Raw genomic sequence first — 8,836 nt, 5'->3', positions numbered from 1 at the left:
CATATTCATTTGGGAAACATGTAAAGATCTTATTCATGGCTTGTTTCATTGTTTTCAAATATCTGCCCTTGAAATTCAACTTCCACCACTGTCTCTCATATCCAAAGCTATGTGCTTGCAGAGGATTTCTGCTGAGAAATTTCACTGAAAGCTCTTATACTGCAGGTGAATGATGCCAGCAAGTCTTGACTGAATAGCTTAGGGAACAGCACTCAGCCAAATGACAGACATGACAAGGGAAAAGGGTATGCTCAAGGATAGCACATTGCAGAGATCATCTGCCAGGCCCTGGCCTATTTCATATCCTATTGAAAGTACATCCATTTGTAGATTGGCAAGCATTTCCATCCACAAATTCTGAGCAGTGAAGCCTTCAGAGAGAATATTGTGGCATACCAGGCCAAGAATATTCATCCTATTTAAATCTTGCCCTACAAGGTCCTCTGTGCCACTGAGGTCTCCATGGCAACGCCCAGCATTGTCACTCAGGTCTCCTACTGCACACTTGTATCCTAGAGCCTAAACTCTAGCTCACAATGGTGCTCAGCTAATCACAGCATAGTAGTGGTTGCCAGGCCACCACAAGCTTGTGGATTTCTGTGAACTGTTTCAGCCCAACTCTGCAGCTTTCCACCTCATACAACCAAAGCCATTCCAATCATGCAGTGTTTGATTAGCCTCTCTATGTTGCCTCAGAATGTTTTTTACAGTTGTAGTGATCAAGAAAATTTGACATATTTTGAGAGGTGGAGGGAAGTAATTGGAAAAGCTTTTGGTATGTCTGAGGTCTATGGGTTCCAAACTTGACTACCATAGTCTTTTAAATTTTCACGCCTAGAGCCTAAAATCCACCTCACAGTGATGTTCAGCCAATCTCAGCCCATTGTGGTAGCCTGGCAACCACAAGCCTGTGGATTTCTGTGAACAGTTTCAGCCCAACTCTGCAGCTCTCCACCTCATACAACCATAGCCATTCCAATCATGCAGTATTTGATTCACCTCTCTAAGTTGCCCCCGAAATTTCTTTGAAGTTGTGGTGATCAAGCAAATTTGACATATTTTGACAAGTGGAGGGAAGTAATTGGCTCTGTCTTTAGCTCTGTTTGTGGTACATGGGGTCCAAACTTGACTACCCCAGTCTATTCAATTTTCAAACTTAGAAAGCCAAATGTTTCGGGGCAGGAAAGAAAATGCCACAATGATTTCGGTTCTGCTGAGTTTCTGGTGGCTTGGGAAGCAAACCTGCAAACCATACATGCAATCTCTGCTGGATTACTGCCACCATGGTAGTATCAGTTAGCACTAAAAGCCAGCAACCAGAAGATGAGTCCCAAAATGAAAGTGAATCCTTGCAGTGCGTGAATATTTGGAGTGCCTGCTTCAACTATCCAGCTTCCTCGGGGTTCACATGTCTGCAATCGCTATTTCAAGGAGGTCTTCAGCCATTCCAGCATAACCCTGAACACTAAACATGAGGTACTAGCTCAATACCTAAACCAACAGAATACTAGATAGCTTATCACCAGCAGGTCTTCCCAGAATTCAAATGTAACTTGGTGAAACGGAAAGCCTTAGAAACGGGATGCAATTGCCCCTTTCCCTAAAAATCCCAGGTATTTTCTCATGGCATGGAATATTTAGACTCCACAACTCATGTAGTGAACCCAGGGACCTGGACCAAGTGTGTCTAGTTTTCTGTTGTCCTCTTTTTGGAAACAGCATCTTATGTAGTTGTTGAAAGAGGCCTTGAGATAAATTCGTAGCCCAAGATGGAGTGGAACTCCCAAGGATCCATCCACCTCAGCCCCCAGATGGCTGGGATTATAGGCATGAGCCACCATGCCAAGCATGTGCACAGAGATTCTTACATAATTTGTGAAATCCCACTACTGGTCTATAGGTAGCTTCTGTGCTTCAGGCTTTAGGAATATGCCTCTCTTTGTTTTGGCTCCCCTTGTTCAGGTGTCCATTTCTATTGTGATAAGCTCCAAGGCCCGAGGCAAGGGTGTGGCTGCCCCTCCTCTGGTGTGTCCTTGGATCATTACTGCCCAGGTGAACAGGGTTCAAATATATTGGACCCTGTGTATTTGAAAAGGAAATGAGTAAAGATTCATGAGTTAATGTGGACATGCCAGGGAACTGAGGGGCCATGATAGAGACAAAACTTCAGGCCATGGGCTGAAGGCTGAGGCTTCTGTACCTATAGCTTCTTGAATAGTGTTTACATGGGCCTGCTGAGCAATTGTGCCCTCTCAAATTTTATTTCATGGGTTTCGTTTTAATTTATTTTGTTTTTTGCTTTGGTTTTTTACATGGAAGGAACAGTACCATGGTTTGAAGAAGCTGGAGTGTCTTACCTAAGAGAAATTTGAAAAAAGGGACAATTCAGCAGCCAAGAATTTCTCAAATGCCCTTGGCGTTTTCAAAAAAGTGACATAAATTTGAGCGTGTCATGTCCATGTCTCTTTACCAAAGATTTTACCTCCTATTTGATAGGAATTACTGTTTCTTTGAAAGGTCAAACTGCACTGAAATAAAGATAATCCCTCCTTTCCTCATTCTGCTTGAAACCACATCCTTTGTTAGTTATATTTTCTTATGCAGCAACACTTGGAGATGACTACAGTGTTAGGGCCGACGCCGCAGGGAAAGAGACCCCAAGGACTCAACTCTTGGTGAGGGGAAAATATTTATTACCATGCGCATGGGGTCCCCCAGGCAAACAAGTGCGGAGGGCCCCGAGGGGGAATTGTGCAGGGTTTTTAAGGGCGCAAACGGGAGGCAAGTGAGTTTACAGAAGCAGATTGCATTGGTTAATTTTGAGCAGCATAGGATTTGGCAGAAATTGATTGGAGGGGTTTGGGGTTGAGTAACCATGGAGACTGGGGGTCCTAGCCCAGTCACTATGTGCCCAGAACAGAACAGTTACTTGTCTTACTTATCTCGTTGAGACAGAACAACCTTGCAGGTGCATTCTTTCTTTTTTTTTCTCTGCTCTGATGGCTCTGGGGAGTTAGGCATTTCTTTTTGCTCTGCTCTGATAGCTCTGGGGAGTTAGGGAGTTAACCCTTTCATTCCCCGCTCTGGGGAGTTAGGGAGTTTACCCTTTTATTCCCCGCTCTGGGGAGTTAGGGAGTGAAACATTTTTTGCTGCTTTTTATAACTCGGGGAGGGGGTTATAGCAGGGGGGTCAACTCTCACATTCTCCCCGTTTTTTTTTTTCGATGACTTTTAATCTTAAAGGTCCTGTATGGGTACGGGATCATATTGTTGACGTAGCACCACAACTTTTACTTGAGAGATCTGAGCCCTTATAAACTGGGTTACTCATTTAATGAGGTAAGGGGCTATAGCCATGACTATAATGAATCTAGCCAGGGGTCCCAGTAAAGGGAGAATATAGGGCAGGATTGATTCCCAGAAGGAGAACATTTTGGCTTTACTTGAAGGGGGCTCTGGAGATTTAATTTTTTTTTCTTAGCTTTTTTATTGTATCTGTTTATAACCTTGTATGTGTCTTTAAAATCACAAGCTTTTAAGAACTTTGACATAGTTTATCAACTTGTTTACAACATAAGGCCCAGTAGGAGGATTAACAAAGGTTTTGTAGCTGTCATTAAAGCTGTTAACCAAAAGGAGAAAGAAAACCAACATTTAAATTTACTCTGTTTTATCATACAAGTAACAATTTTTAAGTCAGACAGAGGCCTCCTTGGGGTTTTTATAAAGGAGGAGAACACAAAATTATCAGTTATATTCGACAATCTTAAGTTTTAAAGTGTCTTTGGAAGAAATGACAGTTTACTTATTTGTAGGCTGACGGTCTTTTGAAGTTGGGACTTGTCTGCATTGGGAACGTTGAATCTAGGCAGGCTTTTAGCTATTTTGACAATCTATTGCGGCTCAAGAGATTTACGGTGAGGTCGCTCTCAAGAGATTTACGGTGAGGTCGCTTGTCCAGGTGTCTAGGCTCTTTAGCTGCAGTGGGCAGCAGCGAAGTAATCAGTGGATGGAAGTCACAGCTAGCTGAAAAGTCTGGGGAGACTTAATAAGATCTTGATTAGTTAAATTAGCTAATTTTTAGAAACCTCACATAAAACCTCAAAAGAGGAAATATCTGTAACATAGGGGGTGTATCACGCATGTAAAGGGGCAGAAGGAAAAGAGACTCACCCAGTTTTTGCCAGTTTTTAAGGCCATTAGTAATTATAGTCTTTAAAATCTAACTTATCTTTTTATCTTTTTTGAACTCTGAGGCTGGTAAGCCCAATCGAGTTTTTTTTTAATTGATCTGTAAAGCTTAGGTTAATTTGAGTTACTAGGCTATAAAAGCCAGGCCATTGTTGGACCCCACGGATAAAAAGGGAGACCAAATCAGAGAAACTGCTATCAGAGCTGACTCAGACTAAGTAGAAAACACTTATATTTTTGAAGTTTAGGCTTTTTATTTGTAAAATCTATTTTTTAGTGTTTTTAGGCATAGTCCCACGATAACCAGTGGTTTTTATTTGTTGCAGTACTTTTAGATTTATCAATTGGCACTGAGGGCATCTGAAGCTCACAGACTGGGCTAGCTTGATATTAGCCCCCGGAATCTCTTGGAAGCTGAGCTGCCAGATGCTGGTCTTTTTAAGTGCAAACGGGCTCTTGAGAGACATAACTGTTTTCTTCAGAGAAGTAGGATGGAACTGTAGACAGTAGCTTATCAACTAGATAAGGTCGATGTTCCGTGAGGTGATCAATGAGGCAACGAGGGGTCATCCTCAGGCAGCAAAGTAGCCGAGTTTGAAGCTGTTGTTTCCAGAAATAGTGCCTGATAATGTATGGCTCAGGAATTAGACATCTATCAGTCTGGTGGGACCTTGATGAGAGTCTCCAGTGAATAGGAGGAAACAATTAAGAGTTTGTGTCCAAAAGTCAATTTTTAAGCCTCCTTTATGAGGGGGCCATTGAAGAAATCACCGCAGACAGGGTGGCCATCTGGTTGCCATAGAACCAAGTTTCTTGGAAAGGTAGACAACAGGCCTCTGTCAGGGTCCCAAACTCTGGATCAGTCCTGTGGCTCTTAGAAATTTTGTACTTGTCTTTTAGTCACAGGGACTGGAATCCGTTAGATGGCTCACAACAACCAGTGTAGTCTTTTTTTGTGTGTAGACTGGTTCTGATAAGGTCGGGGGGACTCGCATCAGAGCAGTTATTTTTTTTTGGCTGGCCTCTCTGATGTGATTGGTACTCTTTTAGCGGCCTGATCTGCCAAATTGTTTTTTCAGGTGAATAGCAGCAATCTGCTGACAGCCAGACTGCTGCCAGCAAATTTAGGATTTGTGGAGCCCTCTTTTCTTTTTTTTTTTTTTTTTTAATCTTCGCTCTGGCCAAGGTTAAGAGACCTCGCTCTTAATAGATGGCTCTATGTATATGTATAGTAGCAAAAGCATATCTACTATCAGTATAGATGTTTACCCTCTTTTTTGTGGCTAGTTTTAGTACATCAGTCAAAGCAATGAGCTCCGCCTTTTGGGCAGAGGTGCCAGGCTCTAACCCTTTAACCCAGAGTACCTCCTTTTTGGTGGTCACTGTTGTCCCGGCCACTCATCTGTCTCTGTCGTTCTGGATGAAGCTGTTTTCATCGAACAGTTGTCGGCATTTTCCAAAAGCTGGTCAGTAAGTTCAGCCTGTAGGTTCCGCTGCAGTTTGAGGATGTCAGCACACTCATGGAGAGGTGTCCTTTGTTCTTTCAGGTCATCATCAGGCATAATGGTGGCTGGGTTTAAAGCTGAAGAAGTCTTGAATATCATTGACTCTGGGTCTAGAAGCAGGGCTTGACAGTAGAATTCTGGCATTGGAGAGCCTTTTTTTTTTTTTTTTAGGAGGGGTTTTGATAAGAGTCTCTAAACTGTGAGAGGTTACCATAGAAATCACTTGTCCAAAGCGTGTTTTTTTTGCTTCCTTAAGTAACATTGTCACAGTAGCTAGTATTTTAAGGCAGGGGGCCATATTCCTGTTATTGGATTAAGTCTTTTGGAGAGGTAGGCTATAGGCCTCTTTTAAGGGCCAATGTCCTGAGTTAGGACTCCTTTGGCAATGTCCCTGAGTTTATCTATGAACAAGATGAAAGGCTTGGTAACGTCAGGGAGTCCCAGGGCTGGGGCCTCTGTCAAGGCCCGCTTGAGCTGTTGGAAGGCCTGTTTACATTTATCAGTCCAGTTCAGCGAATTTTGAGTTTTTCCCTTATGGGAGTCATAGAGGCAAGCTTTTTAGTAAAATTTAGCCTACAGTATCTAATTGCCCCCAGAAACTCTCGTCTGTTTTTTTAAAAGTTTTTTCTCATAGAGCAATTTTAACATCTTGGCTATCTTTTTGTAAATTTTTTAGTTTTTAAAGACCTTTTTGTGTTATCTTTATTAACTGGCTGAGGGGCATTTTTTAAAACCTCTTAAACCTTTGTAATTTTTGTCTAACTTGTGGGGCCGACCTAGTTACAAAGAGAACAACTGGCAATACTGGGAAACCTCCTTACCTCTGGATGTCCAGTCAGGGTAGCACAAAAGGAGAACATGGTTTTGGCATTCCGGATCAGAGAGCCGGCTTTATCTGGATGGCACACTGCTTTTTGTCCAAGGGTGTCACGTGGCAGGCCATCATTTTACTAAAATTATATTTTTAACAAAAAGGGCTTTTTTACAGGTAACAAAATTGTGCTGTATAATCTCCCAGATGTTTACAGCACATGTAAGAATTTGTATCTTAATTGTTATATCACCTATAATCTCATTTTAATGGAAACATTTTGCAGCAAAGTACAATCTTATGTATACTTTTACCAAAACTGATCTAATACTGTCAAATTCTGAACACATTTACTTTTTGTCAAACCTGTTATTTGTAGTACTATAAACCAAGACAAATAAAATTTACATCCTCTTGAGCCTTTTATAACTTACAATAATACCTCTCAAACGAAGCTTTAATCTTTTTCTACATTCTGACATAGCCAGATACCTTTACTTGAAGACCACTCTCTTTGTCCCTCTTTTTATTATTACCAGTCAATTACCTTTTTTCTCGTTTCTCAGACAACATTAAAACTCACAACAGAACCCTTGAAGTCACCTTCTAGTAGTCTAAATCATATTTAATTATTTTATGTTTTTTTACCACATTAAAAATGTTGTATTTTAAAAACAAAACTGTAACCTTTTAATTGGCTCAAACATAGTACCGCCTGGTTTTTACTTGGCAAAGTTGATATGATTTTTAATAACCATAGATATACATATATATATATGTGTACATGTTTACATTTTCACCAGAGAGAAAAAATACTCCTTTTAAAAGGCATGTCAAGGTTGCAAGCAATCAATTGAAGTCTTACATATTAAACAAGGTGCCATAACATTAAAGATACAAACAAAGGGAGCTTCTTGTATAGTTTGGTCAGCTAAAGGAAATAATTTTTTTATCATGAACCTTGAATCTAATAAGCCATATGGATCCTGTAACAGAAATGGGCAACAAGCCCCTAAGTTAGTAACAAGTTTAAACAGGCAATCAAAGAGAGGGCGGAGGAAGGAAGGGTTTTACCCACGGTGGGGGCTCTTCCCTGAGGTTTTGCCATGCCAAGATGTAGGCGACCTGGTGGCCCTGTGGTCCGGGGCGGAAGATGATGTTCTTAACTGCTAAGATGAGGGGATGGTGGAAAGTCCCCTCCGGTGGCCAACCCACGGAGAATGTGGGCCACTCAGACGAGCAGAAAGACTGTCATTTACTTTTTTAACCTGTAAGGAGAGATTGTGAGCCCTCTCTCGAACCTCCGACCAATGGTCGAGGGTGAGGGACAATGGGGATGATGTCGTCTGTCTCATGATGTTCTGAAGACAAAGAGTGGTTAGCATACGCGCGACACAACAAATAACCGATCACAACAGTCACAACACACAGGACAAACAGGCCGGCCACCTCACTCTCACGCATTAGTTTCACATCAAACGAGTCACCTTAGGGGTGCCTCCAGATTGGCCCGGACGGACCACAGATTGGGAATGAAATTCCCCGAACGAGTCACCTCAGAGGGTGTCTCCAAATTGGCCCAGACGGACCACAGATTGGGAATGAAATTCCCCGAACGAGTCACCTCAGAGGGTGTCTCCGAATTGGCCCGGACGGACCACAGATTGTTAATGAAATTCCCCAAAGCGATAGGAAAATCCTATCGCAAACGGTGAGTCACGGAAAACGGTGTGGGGCGTCCCCCGTTCACCAGAGAACAGAGAACAGATAACAGATGACAAAAACTGGTAACAAAAATTGCCCGGTTGCCTCAGGGTGTAAAATACCAGTAGATTGATCCTCAGAGTAAAAATAAGAAGCGACCGGTCATACTCACCCACTGCAGAGCCGTTGAGGTCACCTCCCGTGAGGCGTGTTATCTCGGTGAGGCCTCCAAGATGTTAGGGCCGATGCCGCAGGGAAAGAGATCCCAAGGACTCAACTCTTGGTGAGGGGAAAACGTTTATTAACATGCGCATGGGGTCCCCCAGGCAAAAAAGTGCGGAGGGCCCGAGGGGGAATTGTGCAGGGTTTTTAAGGGCGCAAACGGGAGGCAAGCGCGTTTACAGAAGCAGATTGCATTGGTTAATTTTGAGCAGCATAGGATTTGGCAGAAATTGATTGGAGGGGTTTGGGGTTGAGTAACCATGGAGACTGGGGGTCCTAGCCCAGTCACTATGTGCCCAGAACAGAACAGTTACTTGTTTTACTTATCTCGTTGAGACAGAACAACCTGGCAGGTGCATTCTTTCTTTTTTTTTTTTTTTTTCTCTGCTCTGATAGCTCTGGG

The sequence above is a fragment of the Cavia porcellus genome, unplaced genomic scaffold, assembly GCF_034190915.1.
Source record: "Cavia porcellus strain 051 isolate PalLab524CR breed Dunkin Hartley unplaced genomic scaffold, mCavPor4.1 scaffold_82, whole genome shotgun sequence".
NCBI classification, from domain to species: Eukaryota; Metazoa; Chordata; class Mammalia; order Rodentia; family Caviidae; genus Cavia; species Cavia porcellus.
This window is presented reverse-complemented; position numbering follows the sequence as displayed.